We start from the raw sequence: 18,088 nt of genomic DNA, 5'->3' as shown, positions 1-18,088 counted from the left end.
TTTGTGTGTGTCAGTCTGTTGGTAAAGGCACTTCCTACCAAACCTGGCAACCTGAGTTTGATCCCTGTGATCTACATTGCTTTGTACAGGAACAAAATCAAATCCTGCAAATTGTCGTCTGACTTTCACATGTTCATTGTGGTACACACCCACATAATAAAAAGTAATTTTAAAAATTTAAAACAGAGAATCTAATGCATATATACCTTAGCCATGTGTTCTTTTCTTTATAAAAGCAAAACAACAATTAAAAAAAAAAACATGGGTCAGTGAGATAACTCAGGTCTGCTGCCAAGTTGGATGACCTGTATTCAATCCTCCAGATCCACACTATGGAAGGAGAGAACCGACTCCTGAAAGATATCTCCTGATTTCCACACAACACACAGAAAATAATTTTAAGTGTAATTTACAACAAAAAGTTGAATGTGGTGATGCATACCTTTAATCCCAGAACTTGGGAAGCAGAGGCAGACAGATCTCTGAGTTAGAGGCCAGCCTGGTCTACAGAGGAATACCAAGACAGCCAGGGCTACACAGCGAAACCCTGTCTCAAAGAAAGGAAGGAAGGAAGGAAGGAAGGAAGGAAGGAAGGAAGGAAGGAAGGAAGGAAGGGAGAGCAAGCCTGGGCTAGAAGAGATAAGTAATAAAGTAGATAAATAATTGGATACATTGTTTTTAAATATAGAAAGTATATCCATGGAGCCAACAGTCTGGGGACTAGGGAGTGGTAGAGTGCTTGTGTAGCAAGTACAAAGCTCTGGTTTGATCCCCAGTACTCCATAACCTGTGTGTGGTTGCTTTGTCTTCCCAACACTTGGATGGCAGCAGCCGTAGGACCAGAAGTTCAAGGCCATTCTCTGCTACATAGCCAATTGGAGGTCACCCTGAGATACATGAGACCTTTCTGAAAACCAAAGTAAGAAACCAAAGCTCAGTCCTCTAACAGCCAATAGGCTGAGGTGGGAAGAGCACCTGAGCCCAGGGGTGTGACACTAGCTTGGGCAACACAGCCAGAGTCCATCTCCACAACAGAAAAGCTGAATTCGTCCCAGTACCAACTGTAAGGGTGCCTCAAGAAAGCCATATGCATTGAGCCCCAAGTTACTTTTTAAAACTATGGTAAACAACAAGAACCTTGGGCTAGTAGGATAGCCCAGCGTCAAGCCTGAGGACTTGAAATCAATCCCTGGAACTAAGAATAAAGGAGACACTAGGCCCCCTCTGCTCACAAAATAAATAAATGTAAAAAAAAAAAAAAAAAAAAAAAGCGTTTAGTGACATGAAACTATTTTAACCATTTAAAGCAGCTTGGTTTTATTGAACACTCAATGTTGTGCAAATATTAGCATGATCGGTTCCAAAAAGGTTTTCACCACCCTTCACAAAAAGCCCATCTCGGTAAGCAGCAACTGCCTCCTTGTAGTCTCACCCTAGTCTCTTGTAACCACTAATCTGCTTTCTGTGAACTGGTAATGTCTGGAAAGTTCAGGAAACCTGTCCTGTGTTCTCTGCCTGGCTTCTTTCATTTAACATGTTTTCAAGAGTCATCTATGTTGAATCGTGAACTACAGTTTTCTTTCTTATGTGGATGAATATATTGTAGTGTGTAGGCAACCCACATTTTGGGTATCCACACATCTGTTGATAGATACTGAGTTGCTTCCACCTTGTACCTATTGTGACTAATCTTTCAGGACAACCCTGTACAAGGTTTAGTTTGAACACCTGCCTTTAGTTCTTTGGTGCATAGAGTATACATGCTGATTCATGGTAATTCTAGGTTTGACCTATTAGGTGCCCCCTCAGATTCCATTCTGAAGTGGAGATGATGGCAGCAATTGGGGGCATCATAATAAATATTAAAGCATTTAAATAAGGTCAGGGCTGGGAATGCAGCTTCCGCAGTACAGTGCTCACCTATTCGAGCATGTTGTGGGGCAGATCCCCAGCACTGCAAACAAACAAATAAGTTTAATTAAGAATTATTACTCTCCCAGGAAGCAGCCCCATTATAAACTTAATTACCATGTATGATCATTGTATGAAGGAATAAAATTCCACATTGTTGACAATGCGACTTTACATTTATAAGAGGAACCAGGAAAATAAGGACGACGTGTGTTCTGGTTAGATTTCTTGTCATCTTGACAGAAGCTAGAGGGGAAGAGGAACTTCAACTGAGAAAATGCCTCCATCAGGTTATCCTGTGGGCAAATCTGCAGGGCATTTTCTTGATTGATGATTGATGTGGGTAAGCCCTGCCCTCTGAGGGGCCACCACTGCTTCTGGGTAGGTGGTCCTGAGCAGTATAAAAAAGCCAGCTGAGTGAGCTATGAGGACTAAGCTAATAAGCAGCTTCCCTCCATGCTCACTGCTTTGGTTCCTACATCCAGGTCCCTGCCTTGAGTTCTGATCTAACTTCCCTTCGTGATAGAGTATAAACTGTGAGCTGAAATAAATCCATTCCTCCCCAATTTGCTTTTGGCCATGGAGTTTTATCACAGAAATAAAAATCTAAGATACATTCTTAGACCTTCCTCTTCCTTCAGAGTCTAAAATGTCCAGAAGTTTAACGACTTCAAGCTCACTATGTTAGGTGTGTAAATGCCTATACGTAGTCCCTGCAATGGAAAGATACCAGGCCCACTTGGCAGAGGCAATACTATGCATGTCTGTGGTCTCCCTGGCATTGCAACGAGATCAGGTTCTGAACCCTGGCTACTTGGGGCTGTAACAACAGACCTGCCTTTAGAAGTCTCTTGTTTTCGCCTCTCCTTGGTGGCTATCCTGCTTCCACCTCCCTACCTGTCAGTATCTCCCCGATTCATCTTATCTCCAACACCTGGAGCCCTGGCACTCACAGGTGTCCCTTCCAAATCTCTGCCAGCCTCCCATTCCTCCTGCTCCTCCTGATCTCCCACACCTGGAATTCAGAGTGAAGTTAAGTACCTCGGAAATATTAGCAACCAGCCATACTGGCAACAGTGAAAAAGGCCGAAAAGGGGGAGGTATGTGAGGTGCAAGGTGATGCCACCTTTAGAAGGCAACTGGTGGCTTCTCTGAATATTAAAACAGCTGTGGAGATGATTTAATGAGTACAGGTACTTGTCACACAAGCCTGGCAACCTGAGTTTGACCCCTGTAGTGGCATCTTGTTCTGCCAATACCTGGAGGGGTAGGGTCTGTAATCCAGGATCCTGAGACCACAACCTAAGAGAGAGCCCAAGTGAGTCCCTCCTCTTCCATGTCCACATGCCAAGCCACACCCTAAGGCTATTACCTCAAGTCTATTGGTGGAACAAGATGCCACTACATACCCCCTAGAACACATAAAGGAATTTTATCTGTAGACCAGGCTGGCCTCAGACTCACAGAGATCCACCTGCCTCTGCCTCCCAAGTGCTGGGATTAAAGGCATACGCTACCACACCAGCATATATCATTTCAACTTTCCCTATGCAGGACCTCCCAAAGCAAGTCTAGTCTAAGGTAATTCATATTGCCCTCACTTGGGTGCAGGCTGTGTATAAATTCCATGGGGTCTGGACAGCTTGGAGAAGCACTATTAATTAATTAACTTTGGTTTTATGAGTCAAAGTCCAGGCTCTCTTGTTGCCATTAACTTGCTGTATAGCCAAGGCTGGTCTTGAACTTCTGATCCTCTTGCCTCTGCCTCCCAGGTGCAAGGATTATAGGTACCTGCCACCACAGCTGGCTGGAAGCACCCTTTAGATATAAACAACATGACATTTCCAGACATCTAAGGAAATGCAGCATGGCCATCAAGGCAAAGCGGGTGACACTTTAACCCACTGTAGTCCCTCTGAGATACAAAAGCACCCACAGCTATCCAATGGCCTGTTGGGTCACTCCATCACCATGTCACTCAAATGGATATTTACTCCTCTGACTGCTGCATTAGTCATTAAGCAAAGGTCATGAGGGCTCCTGGCATTTCCTTTCCTGTCAACAGGACACACCTCCTGATGTGCTGCCAGTTTCTGCTACCTATTCTTTGATGAAATCCCCCCCTACACACACACACACACACACACACACACACACACACAAAGATCAAAACTGGACGGCAGTGCTGTGAAATGTTCTCACCCTGCCCAAGGGAACAACTGGGTGGACAGTTAGGATGCCTCTAGTCTTTTGATTTACAATGGAGCTGTTCTCCTGGGAACCAAGAGCCAGAATCCTTCCCCCAACGTTAGCAGATACCCTGGTTTGGTTTGGTAACACAAAATTTCACCCTGTAGTCCTAGCCTTGACTCTATAGTCCTTCTGCCTCAGCCTTCTAAGTACCAGGGTCATAGGCATAGACCAAAATGCCCAGCTAACAAGAAGTCTTCAATAAAGACACCAGCACAGATGGTAGGTAGCAGATGCCTGTAACCCCAGCTCTCTAGAGGCTGACACAGGAGGATTGAAAACTTCACATCAGCCTGGTCCACAAACAAACAAATAAACAAAGGGCCAGCAAGACAGCTCTTTCTGGAAAAGCACATTCAGGGCAAGCCTGACAGATGAATGAATGAATGAATGAATGAATGAATGAATGAATGAATGAATGAGAAAGAGGTGGAAGCAAAAGAGACAAAAATAAACCTGAGTCAGAGCAATGTGTTGGTGGCACACGGCTTTAGCACTCGGGAGGCAGAGACAGGCAGATCTCTGTGAGTTCAAGGCCAGCCTGATCTAAAGAGCTAGCTCCAGGACAGGCTCCAAAGCAATACAGAGAAACCAGGTCGAGAGAGAGAGAGAGAGAGATAGAGAGATAGAGAGAGAGAGAGAGAGAGAGAAAGGGAGGGAGGGAGCGAGAGAGGGAGGGAGGGAGGGAGGGAGGGAAGAAGAAGAAAGAAAAGGAAAAAAGGAAAAACAAGAAAAAGAAACCTGAGTCAGATGTGGTCCAGGCACTTAGGAGGCTGAGGCAGAGGCTTGGGGCATCGATGCCTGGGATATGTCCTAGCAAGACTCTGTCTCAAAGATAAAACAATGTTTAAAAAAATTAAAATATAGAGAACACTTTCTTCCTTTGGGACCTCACCTGGTTCATGCTCTGGAAAAGGTAGGACTCTGCTGCAGCTGCCTACATTAAAAGTAAGTCAGAGCTGGAGAGAGATGGCTTAGTGGTTAAGAGCATTAACTGCTCTTAGCTGGAACTCCAGTTGCAGGGATCCCACAGCTTCTTGTGTCTTCTGTGGGCGGCACTGCACACAAATGGTACACAGATATATGTGCAGGCAAAACACCCATATACATAGAATAAAATAATAAAATAAATAAGAATTTAAAAAAAAAACTCAGTAGAGCTTCTTGGATAAAAGGAACCTGCTGTCAAGCCTGAAGAACCAAGTTCAGTTCTTGAGATCCACAGGATGGCAAAGGAGAACGGGCTCTTTAAGTTGTCCTCTGACCTACACACACACACACACACACACAATAAAATTTTTAAGTAGAATTTTTAAGAAATGAAAATCAGTAGGGCTGATTGTAGTGATGTAAGCCTTTAATGCCAACATTTAGGGAGGCAGAGGAAGGCAGATCTCTGTGAGTTTGAGGCCAACCTAGTGTACATACAGAGTTCTAAGACAGCCAGGGCTACATATAAAGACCTTCTCAAAAAGCAAAACAACAAAATTAAACATCAGTAAGGAAAAAGATGTCTTGAGACACAGCTCAGCAACAGAGTACTTTCTTGGCATACATGAAGCCCAGGGTTAAATTACCAGGACAAAGGAAATAAAAGGACGGTGGGGAGGGCTCATGAGAGACCCCCTGGGGAATTTCCCCAGTTACCTTTCAGCTGCCTCAGTTTAATCTCTCCTAAAGCTACAGTTAAATTATGGCCAGAAAATTTTAAGTGACTCCATTTCAGTCCCTACATGAGTCTAAAAGCACAGAGGTAAAGTTGTTTCTGAAATGAATTATCTGAGGAGTAATAATACCCGGGAGTAATAATGCTCAACAGTACTAACACTCAGCAATAATACCAATAATGCTCAGCAGTACTAACACTCAGCAATAATACCAATAATGCTCAGCAGTACTAACACTCAGCAATAATACCAATAATGCTCAGCAGTACTAACACTCAGCAATAATACCAATAATGCTCAGCAGTACTAACACTCAGCAATAATACCAATAATGCTCAGCAGTACTCCCAACAGTACTACTACTCAGCAGCTCTGATACTCAGTGGTGCTATTATCCAGCTAATGCTCAGCAGTAACAATGCTCAGCAGTAACAATGCTCAGCAGTAACAATGCTCAGCAGCGCTAATACTCAGCAGTAACAATGCTCAGCAGCGCTAATACTCAGCAGTAACAATACTCATCAGTAACAATGCTCAGCAGTGCTAATACTCAGCAGTGCTAATACTCAGCAGTAACAATGCTCAGCAGCGCTAATACTCAGCAGTAACAATGCTCAGCAGCGCTAATACTCAGCAGTAACAATACTCAGCAGTAACAATGCTCAGCAGCGCTAATACTCAGCAGTACCAGTAGTTGGCAGCACCTGAGGTCCCAAAGAAAAGAGATGTTTGGTTAGTTAGATATGCCTCTATTTATCTTTTAGTAAAATTTTGCTTCTTTTTTGTATTTGTTTGTTGGAAACAAGGTGATCTTGAACTCCTAACCTCTATCTCTCTAGTGTTGGTAAATGCCACCACACCCAACTCGTCTCAATGTTTACGTGGGCCCGTGTGTGTGATGTGTGTACATGTTCAATTGGGTGTGTGTAGTGATATCTTGTTATACTCTAACAAATAAAGCTTGCCTGAAGATCAGAGTGTGGAGCTAGCCACTAGTTAACCTTAGAGGTCTGGACGTCTGAACACACAGATAGGAAGTAATGTGGCTGGGTGGAGACAGGAGCTCAATTTTCTTCTGGCTGGGAAGTTTAGTAGGTGAGGTGGCTGTGGTTTTGCTCCTTCTCTCTGATCTCTCAGCGTTTTTCCCTATATCTGACTCCTGGCTTTTATTATAAAGACCTATTAGAACTCATGTTACAGGTGCGTGCGTGCGTGTGTGTGTGTGTGTGTGTGTGTGTGTGTGTGTGTGTGTGTGTGTGTGTGTGTGTACTAGCCATAAACTCACAGAGATCCACCTGCCTCTGCCTCCAGAGTGCTGGGATTAAAGGCATGTGTCACCAGCGCCGGGCTCCACTTTCAATATTTATTTATTTGTGTGTGGGTGATGTGATTGTACCTGTTTGTGTGTGAGGATTGCACATGCTACACTGTGCATGTGTAGGTCAAAGGACAACCTTGAGTGATGGCCCTCGCCTCCCACCTTGTTTTTGAGATAGCATCTGTCTTGTTTACCACTGTGCAGCATACTCCAGCTTCCAGGGGACTCCCGTCTTCACCTCCAGGCCATGGCAGTGCTGGGATTACAGACACTCACCAGCTCATCTGGCTTTTTGTGGGTTCCGAGGATCTGTACTCAAATTGTGGAACATTTATAGCAGGCCTTTTTCCCTGCTGAACTATCTCCCTAGCTCTCCACCGAACCTAGGCTGGCCTGCCATGAGCATCAGAGATTCACCTACCCCTTCCCAATGCTGGGATTACACACTGTCATCGCTGCATCTGACTTTTTGTGTGCACAGCCAGCCTTTTACAGACTGTGACATCTCCCCACTCCCTCATCTCCCTCTTGAAGAGTAATTCCTGAACTGGCCAACACTCAGCAAGTTTCAAAGCCATACCTATATGAAAGAAACACACAGAGTGGATCTACAGATATCAGTCATCTAGAACATCATTGACTTTTGGCATCCCACCCCACTCAATTCAAAACTTTTATTTACTTTCAACTACATACAAAATAACAACAACAACAAAAACCTCTGCCGGGAGTAGGTGGCACACGCCTTTAGTCCCAGCACTCAGGAGGTAGAGGCAGGTGGATCTCTCTGAGTTCGAGACCAGCCTGGTCTACAAGAGCTAGTTCCAGGACAGCCTTCAAAGCCACAGAGAAACCCTGTCTCCAAAAACAAAAACAAAACAAAATAACCACCACCACCAAAAACTCCACTTTCTGGTGTTTCCTTGGCCACCTTCATTTCCATCACTAACCTCACCCAGGCTGGTCCTGAACTCCCTGTGGGCAGAGATGACCTAGAACATCTGATGCTCTTCCTGCCTCCACTTCCCAAGTGCTGCAATTAAAGACATATGCCCAGTTTATGAGATGCCGGGAATTGAACTCTGGTACTGTGCATGTTGCTTAAGCACTCTACCAACTAAACTATGTCCCTAGCCATATGAGTCTTTTCTACTCCCCAAACAAGAAACAAAGGCCATAATCACTGAGATCACAGAACATACATAATACATAAAGGTTTATCAGGCAAAGCCAGCCTTTCAACTCACATTCACTCACATGGGTCTGACTGTAGCAGTAGCCAATAAAATAACAAATCATGTGTGTTTAATCTTTGAAAGTCAAGGACTTCCAGTAAGTTCTTTTGCTAACACTGGTTAATTGTCCACTTTCTTGGGGAATTCCAAAACTCTTCTTCATAGGCAGCAGGGACCACCTCCTGTCACAGAAGCCAATGTGCCTGATGCTTCCTTCCCCAAGGCTCTAGGCAGCCAGAATTGAGGTGTGACCTAAATTTGGGCAGCCAGCTAAATGTGCTTAGATTAACAAAACAAGAACAAAAATAAAACAGAGCAAACAAACAAAACAAACAAACAAAAAACAATGTCTTATCATCTAATTCTGACTGGCTTGAAACTTGCTCTGCAGACCAGGCTGGCTTTGAACTCACAGAAATCTGTCTGTCTCTGCCTCTTGAGTGTTGAGATTAAAGTCAGGCACCACCATGCCTGGGTTGGGTGAGTCTTGAGGCATTTTAATCTGGCCCCACTTCCTGTCCACTCTCTACTTTTGACTCAGGAATTGACCAATTGCCTCACAGTCCTGTGGCTACGGCTCCCCAGCTGTAAGAGATGGTATCCTTTCTTAAACTGTAAGCCAAAATAAGCCCCCACCCCTTAAAAATGTAAAAAGAAAGCAGAAGTGTAAAGAAAAAGAAGAGAGAGAGACTAGGTAAAGAAAGGAGAGAGAGACTGAATCCACACATGGCCCAGTCTTTACTGTGTGTGTGGGATCAACACAGTGATCCCACACACACACAGAGAATGTCACTGTTCTGCATCAAGGAGCTGTCAGCTGAGATCTGTAGAGCCAAGATGCTGTGATGGCTGCCAAAGGGCCTAGGAGAGCCAAAGGGCCTAGGCATGAGCTACCTTGCCCAGTTTGTGTGCATTCTTGTAAAGCAAGGCACTAATACCCCGTCTCATGGGCAAAGAAACTCAGGCTCCCAGTGTAACTTACCGAAAGAGAGTCTGAAACCTCTGACTCCAAAGCTCCTGGATCTTCCCCTTCTCTTTCTTTTTCTTGCTCCATTTTTATTTATTTATTTTCTATGTTATGGGTGTTTTGCCTGCATGCATGTCTGTGTGCTATGTGCATGCCTGGTGCCTATGGCAGACGGAAAACGGTATCAGATCCCCTGGAACTGGAGTTAGATAGTTGTGGGCCACCGTGTGAGTACTGGGAATTGGACCCAGGTCCTCCAGAAGAGCAGCCAGTGCTCTCAGCTGCTAAGCCAGCTCCCCAGCCCCTTCCTCCATGTTTTTCCAAGCACCACACGTTATAGAAGTTCACATCTTTGTTTTGATGATGTTCACACACACACACCACCTTATCTCCTCCCCTCTGGCTGACCAGACAGACCCAGACCAAACTCTGAGAATTCTAAATGGAATCTGATCTTCAGGTCACCACTCTGGGTAAGGGCTGGAAATTGCCCTCACCACCATTGCTACCCTAGGGATACCAAGTGGACACAAGAACAGGATTTGCCTCTCTTTCAGAACCGGAAGGACCAAGTCAGGCTCACCTTCTCTTCTTTACCTAGCTCAGGAAGGTTGCTGGGCTAATGTTCTTTGTACAACTCTTCTTTGACGGAAGACACTTTGGTCATTTGCTTATGTTGTTTCCTAACTGCAGCCACACAAGTAGGTTTCAAATAGCTGAACTGGTATTTTTCACGAAGCTGGTCCCACCCATTCATCAGTACCAGGCGAGTCCCTTCCCGGGGCTGTGGCCAGCCTTGATGTGGCCAGGGAGCCAAGCAGTCTGTGCTGGATGCACCCACTTGCTGCCCAGCTGGGCCTAGTGGGAGGCTTTTGGTGGCGTTGCTAGGCAACCTGGGTAATTGATGAGGCCAGGGATTGAGCTTCTGAGCCACAGAGATTAACAGCCTCCTTCATCACACTGCAAGCCATCATTATGCCTTGGTCCAGAGCCCGCAGTGATCTCTCTGTGGTCATGGCCTGAAAGGATGCTTTTTTAGCTACAGAAATTAAGAACTGGTTTTTCAGTGTTATGGGTTTGTGGCTGTGACTGTTTGCTTTTAGCTTCATCTATGAGCACACAACTTGCAATAAATAGGCAAAAGATTTAAAAACAATAATTGCCTTCACAAACCCCCATCACTAAAAGTTTTTCTTCTGGAGGCAAAGCCCACTGGCCCTCCCTCACAAGGGCAACTAAGGTAGAGAGAGTTCTGTTTCCCCAGTTTCTCCATGGCTCACTGTGCACTCAATTCTCCTTCCTTGGACTCCACTGGCCAGGCTGTGGTTCAGGGTTGAAGGAACCAGAGCTTGGGTAGTGTGTACAATAGTATGTTAGTATACCCATAGCTTGGATGGTGTGCACAATATTATGTTAGTATACCCATAGCTTGGATGGTGTGCACAATAGTATGTTAGTATTCCCATAGCTTGGGTGGTGTACACAATAGTATGTGTTACTTCCATTCAAAGACTATCATAATTCCTCCCACACCCAGTCTTCAGAGTCCCTCCCACTTGTGTGGTTTTGGGAGACACTCCCTTCCATCCTATGCTGAAGATATTGTTCCCATTTACAGTTAAGGCAAAGAAGACACCACAGCTTGCATTCCAGATGACAGCAAAGCCAGTTCCCTGAGGCCCACAGCTATATCACATTGCTCTTCCCAGAGCCACTTAGCACATCACATAGGTGCATGTACCCCAGTAGATAGTAATGATAGTGATAATAACACAATAACTGCTGAGCTGCACATGGGTGATACACACTGTGATCTCAGCACCCACCTGCATAGTGAGTTCCAAGTTAGCCAGGCCTGCATAGTGAATTCCAGAACAGCTAGGGCTACATAGTGAAACCCTGTCTCAAAAGAAAGAATGGAAGGAAGTAAAGAAGGAGGGAGTTAGGTTTTCTCACTGGGACCTAGGAGGCTTAAGTATATATAGATTAGGCTGGCTAGCCAGCTAGCCCCAGATTCTCCTATCTGCCTCCTCAGGGCTAGGATTTCTCTCCAACCCCTTCCTCCTTTTTTCCCCCTTTGAGACAGGTTTCCATGTAGCTCAGGCTCCCTTCCATGTAACCAAAGATGACCTTGAACTCAACCTCTGATCCTCCTGCCTCCACCTCCCAAATGCTGGCATCACAGGCGTGTACCACCATACCCTACTGAGATTATTTTCATTTATTTATTTACTTACTTACTTATAGTTTGCTTTTTGAGACTGGGTCTCTCTACATAGCCCTGGCTGGTCTGGAACTATGTAGACCAGGCTAGCCATGAATTCACAGAGATCTTCCTGCCTCTGCTTCAAGGGTGCTGGGATTAAAGGTGTTCTCACCTAGCTGTGAGATGCCTTTTAAATAATGGCCCATCATGGTAAACAATTGCCCCAGCTTACACTGAACTAGGAGCTCCTCAGGATGTGTGTCAGTCCGTGCTAAAATTAGAACCATTATGAACAAACCTAAAATGCTTGGTCTCCCTGTCCTGTGATTCCTTCCTCAAACTAATTGGAGAGGGAAATTGTTGGTGGGAAGTCCTACGCCTAGGGCCATGGTTCCCAATCCTACCTTCACATCAGAATTATAGGGTCCCATTTGTCTGGGTTCTCTTCTGCTCAATAGAAGCTTTTGGGGACAGGATCATACAGGATTTATTATTTTCCAGTCCAACTATGTGGCCTGGAATTCCTCTTTATGTAGACAAGCCTAGCTCCAAGTGCTGGGATTAAAGTTGACCATCCCACACCAGCTTCACTTTTTTAAAGATTTATTTTTAATTTTAACTGTGTGGTTAGGGACAGATAAGTGCATATGAGTGCAGTATCCTAGGAGACCAGATGCACTGCATCCCCTGGAGGTGGAATTGCAGGGGGGTGTGAGGTTCTCAGTGAAGTTCTGGGAAATGAACTCAGGTGCTATTAACCACTCAGCCCCTGGGCATGAGAGTTTCAAATGGGCATCCAAGACAGGCAGGCAGGCAGGCAGGCAGGCAGACAGACAGACAGACAGACAGACAGACAGACAGAAAGAGAGGAAGGAAAGGAGAAAGAAAGAAACTATAACAGGGCCCAGACCTTTGCACAACTAACTCCATGATGGACATACCAGTGAGGCCATAAAACTTAGCATGTAGACAGTACCACATAATAAAACTAAAACAAAGACCTAATCCATCAAGGCCCATAATTCTTAGAAAATCTCTAAATGTACTAATTTTTTGGCTTCTGTATTTCTGCTTCTGGCCAAGTGTTCTTGTTAACTGAATATGTCAACCCAGGACATAGTTTTTTGTGTGTGCTTAAAAGCTCACCCTGAGAAAAACTTAGTGCTACACTGGGATCCCGAACACCCAATGTAGTCGCTAGATGGCTAATAAAGACTTTCTTTTGGCTTAAGCCTGTGTCAGGGCGTCTTCTCTGGTGGATACCCACAACAAAACCAGGGAGTGGGAGGAGAGCTAGAGGCAGAGAGAAGAGGAGGAGGTGGTATCAGCAGGGCTGGGAAAGTAGCTCAAAAGGTGAAGTGTTCCCTGAGCTGGGTCCTACACAGCACGGGTGCACATCTGGAATCAAGCACTCTGGAGTTCAGGAGCAGGCAAGCAGATTTCTGTGGGCCTGGGAGAGATGACAGAGACAGAGAGACAGACAAATACAGAGACACCGAGAGGCAGACAGAGCAGGGGAAGAGGAGAAGGAGTGGGGGAGAAGGGAGAGAAGGGGGAAGGTACCGAGAGGGGGGAGTGGGGAGAAGAAAACAGGGGGGAGGGGGAGGAGGGCGAGAGAGATGGAGAACCTGCATACATTTTTCACCACTCCCCCTGTGTATGCTTACATTAACCATTCTCTAGAGACCACCAAATCTCATGGAGAGAGTGTGTGTGTGTGTGTGTGTGTGTGTGTGTGTGTGTGTGTGTGTACGCACTTTGGCAGACAGTCCCTAGATGATGCCTGGTATGTATTAGGCTCTAGAAAGCCATAGAAGAAGGAAGAAAAGAAGCAAAACAAACAACAAAACAAAGTCAGCTCCTCTCCTATTCAGAGGAAAATAAAAAGTCCTAAGAATTGCGGCAACCAGCAGTGCCGTGTGATTTAGATGAAAAATGGGTCAGCACCGGGCACAGTGGGGCCGCTATGCAGTTTCCAGAGCCTATCATGGCAGGCTGAAGATGAGCACACTGGTTGTCTTTCCTCCCACTAAGATGGAACTGGTTTCCTCTCTTCTTAAGTCATGGAGCCAAGCCTGTGGCTGGCTTTAACCAATGCCACATGGCAGAAATAGTTAGTGCTGGGCACTGCCCAAGGCCAGGCTTTCAGAGATACTTGTGTTGACCATGCTCAGGCCACCATGCTTCGCAGAAGCCCATACTCCCAGCATGGAGGCTGAGGCTATTGTAGAAGAGCTACAAGTGACCAAACCAATAATGACAACCTTCTTGGACTTCCCAGTCAAGAATGCAGCCAACTGGATGACACCTCTTGACAGAAAAAGTGTTCAACTTCCCCAAACTCCTGACCCATTGAATCATGACAAAATAAAGCATTGTTAAGACACTTATTGGGAATTACTTAAGACATAGCATTGGCTATCAATACACCGAGTTAGAGGACATCTCACTGGGTCTTCCCACTGACACTGGTCATCTCTGTACCCTTCTATAAAGCAGACTGCAGATGACTCAACCTGAAACAGTCTCCAAAATTAGCCCTCACCTCCCCCTACTTCCGCCTACTCTTTGAAACAAACCTTACACTCAAGTACATCAACTTGCTCAAAAGCCTTGGCAAGGCTGGGGTGTAGATACACTTGCTAGAGCGCTTGCCTCACAGGCACAACAGCCTCAGTTCCATCCCTAGCACCCAAAGAAGAAGAGAAAAGAGTCCATAGCTGTTTCCATTGTCCTCGGGATAAATACAGAGGGTGCATGTCCTAGCTCCTGCCTTTTTATAGAACCCAGCTTCCATCACTCTCCCAACAATGTGCTATAGCCATGGGGACCTCTTTCTATCTCTGAAACTCATCAGACACTCTGTCTCAGAGACATTGCACCTTTGGTTCCTTCTAACCAGCCCCCAACCCCAACACAGCAACACACACACACACACACACACACACACACACACACACACACAGAGCTGGAACCTCCCTAGGAAGTCTCCTCTGCCTACGCCTTCCTCCACTCCAATACTCTAGCACATTTTCCTGCTTCCTTGCTCTAAACATTCATCATACCTAAAAATATCTAGCATATTTACTGTCTGTCTGTACTAATTGCAGGAAGGTCAGAACTGTTCCCTTTCTACCCCATCTACACCCCCAGCACCTTAGCAGAGTGAGAGGCACTTAGCTCATGAGCCCTGAATGGACCATCAAGCAAATGAGCAAGGAAAGAGGAGAGGAAATGGAGTGGGAAAAGCCTGGTCCTGCTCCAGTGCACCCCTGCTTGCCTGTGGAAAAGTCATTTCCCCTATCCCAGGCCAGGAGCTCATTTCCCCAGGGCAAAGCCTGTGCATACCTGTCCACCGCCATTTTGCCGCTGAATCCCATGGGAACTTTGAGACAATATGCCCTTTCTTGTACTTTTTCTGGAAGGGTTCTAGAGACCAAACCCAGGACCTCATGGGTACTAAAGAAGCACTTTACCACTGAACCACATCCCAGCCTCTCTAACTTTGACACAGTCTCACTAAGTTGTCCAGGCTGTCCTTGAACTGCTTCAGTGTCCTGAGCTGAGATCATAAACCTGTACCACCAGACTTCGTTTCATTTTGTAGTTTTGAGAAAGGCTAACATGTAGCCCAAGGTTTTCTATGGCTTTGTAGCCAAGGCTGGCCTTGAACTACTGATTTTCCGGCACTTCTCATTTCTAATTTTATAATATATAAATAAAGACCAAAGGACCTTAGAATTAACAGACTAACATGCTGAGTAAGAACACACTACAGAGGAATTCAAAGGGCCTGAATACAAACTCTGATTTCATCATTTAATAGCTAAGCAACCTGAGCAATGTACTGAATCTTTTTTTTTTTTTTTTTTTTTTTGTGGGGATGAAACCCAGGGCTTTTCAAATGGTATGCAAGTGCTATGTCACTGAGCTACACCAGCAGCCTACATTAAACCTCCTGGTGGAGCTGGTGGCACATACCTTTTATCCCAAAACTTGGAGGCAGAGGCAGGTAGATCTCTATGAGTTCAAGGTCAGCCTGGTCTACAGAGCGAGTGCCAGGACAGGCTCCAAATCAACACAGAGAAACCCTGTCTCAGGGAGGAAAAAACCTCCTGGTGGCCCAAGAACTTCGTCTGTAAAAGGATGGTGTGAGGGTTAATACTATCAACTTGAATCACCAAAGACAAGCCTCTGGGCTTCCCTGTGACAGACTCTCTGTTTAGTTCATTAAGATAGGAAGTCCCACCCTAACTTTGTGACACTATCCTTTGGTTGGGGTCCCAGCTCATATAGACTAGGCTGGCTTCAACCTCCTTATGATGACCTTGAACTTTCAATCTTCCTACGTCTAATCCCCAAATGCTAGTATTATACCTGGGCCACCATGTCCAGTTTATGCAAAGCTGGGGATTGAACTCAAGGCTTCATGTATATGCATATGCCTACTTGATGGGAGATGTCATTCTGTAAATATGTTTCTCTTATTGGTTAATGAATAAAGCACTATTGGCCAAAAGGAAAGCAAGATAGGCGGGACTAGGAGACAAGGAGAGAGTAGGGAGTAGTAGGGAGGAGAGTCAGCATGGGGAGATTGGAGATAGCAGAATGATGGCCCCTCTCCCCGGTAAGATGAGACCATGTGGAAATATTTAGATTAGTAGAAATGAGTTAATATTTAAGATAGAGCTAGCTGATAAGAAACTAGTAACTGGCCAACAGCATTATGTCAAATACAGAATCTATGTGTGTTATTTGGGCCTGGCGTGGCCGTGGAACCAGGCAAGCAGGAAAAAAACTACTCAAACATCTACTAAGCAAGCACCCTGCCAACCGAGTTACATCTCCAAGCCTTCAGCTCTCTTCATTGTTTCTCTTTGTCCTTCCAAAGGTGACCACACCTCTATCGGTCCTCAGTCTTTCTATGGTACAATATCCAGAAGGACAATTGGAAAGTTGGGTACGTTAGTGCATGTCTATGATCCCAGTGCTCTAGAACCGGAGGCAGGAAGAGTTGCGATTCAAGGCTAGCCTTGGCTATATAGAAAGGTCTTGTTTCATAAAAATAGAAGGAGCCAGTTGTAGTGTTGCACACTGGTAGGATATGCTAAAGGGGCAGAGGCAGGAGGGTCATGAGTTTGAGGCCAGCCTGGGCTACACATGGAGGCAGGAGGGATGGCTCAGCCAGTAAGAGTGAATGCTGTTCTTCCAAAGGATCCACATGGTGGCTCAGAGCCATCTGTAACTACAGTTCCAGAGGATCCAACACCTCCTTCTGATCTCCATGGGCACCATGCATATACATGGTGCACATACATACATGCAGGCAAAACACTCATATAAATAATTAAATCTTTAAAATGAGACAAAGAAACCAGAAAAGCTCATACAGATAATCAGAGGTTGCTTTTTCCTGAGAAAGAGCAAACAAAGGAGATTTGATGAATAGAGGGAAGGGGCTATGCCTTACTATGGATGCACAGTATTGGTTTTACTTAAATCTACCCACTGGTGCTAATTGTGAGCCAGACCCTATTCTAAGGATTTTCCAGAAAAATACGCTTATCTACTACTCTGACGAAACCAATGCAGTCAATTCTCACTGCCTTTACTAGTTACTTTCCATGATAAAACGCCAGGCAAAAGCAACTTAAGGGAGAAAATAGTTCTCTTGCCACAAAGTTCAGAGACCCTAGTGACTGGGAACCACTCAGCAGGAGATTAAAGTAGTTGATCACATGATCACGCTGAATCCACAGTCAGGAACAGCAAGTGACAGTGACATTGTGGCTACTTACTGATTAGGCCCTCTGGCTAGCCAGGGAGCCCCAAGATCCTCCACCCCCTAGAGCTGTGAGTTGGGATTACAATTATATGGTACCACACACAGCTTTCACAAGAGTTCAGAGATCAACCTTAGGGCCTCATACTTAACACAGCCTGCACTTCACCAGCTGACCGTCTCGCCAGAATCTTGGCCTCTAACAGTTGTAGCTGAGGCTATGGCCTCCGATTTGACCCTCCTGTGTCCATCCAACTCCTGAATATTGGGATTATTGGCACCCATCATTGCACGTTTTTTACGAAGCACTAGGGATGAGACCCAGGGCCTGTGTACACTAAGCAAGCACTCTACCAACTGAGCTACATCTCCGGCCAATCTCAGTTCTTGCTTCCCCACCACCACACCCTGTACTGTGGCCTTAGGTCTCCTCCTGAGCTTTGCCCTTTGTTGGGACATCTTCCCTCCTAATGTGTTGTCCCAATTTGAGTCCCTTTCCATCTGCTCTATGAAGCCTTGCCATATAGCTAGCACTGCAGAGGTGCTAGGGCTATACCACAGCAGGGAACACAGCAGACGCGGCCCCTCACCAACCTCTGCTTGTGTCTGGGATGTTTTCTTTGTGTCGTAACTGCTTCTTTAACAGACTGTGGGCATCCTGAGTACCAGACTTCTCTTCTAGCCATTTTGAATCCCTATTACACAGTCCAAGGAATGCATCATTAAATATTAGTCAGCTTCATTTACTCACA

General features: G+C 45.4%; 1 protein-coding gene across 1 annotated transcript in view; it reads right to left on the bottom strand.

The window, feature by feature from the left end:
• The window catches only part of Rhbdl2 (rhomboid like 2), a 36,811-nt gene that overhangs the window by 16,234 nt on the left and 2,489 nt on the right, over positions 1 to 18,088 (bottom strand). The window lies entirely within an intron of this gene.

The sequence above is a fragment of the Phodopus roborovskii genome, unplaced genomic scaffold, assembly GCF_943737965.1.
Source record: "Phodopus roborovskii unplaced genomic scaffold, PHOROB, whole genome shotgun sequence".
Taxonomy (NCBI): Eukaryota; Metazoa; Chordata; class Mammalia; order Rodentia; family Cricetidae; genus Phodopus; species Phodopus roborovskii.
Note: the sequence above shows the minus strand (reverse complement) of the source record. Positions and strands in the feature narration are given on the sequence as shown.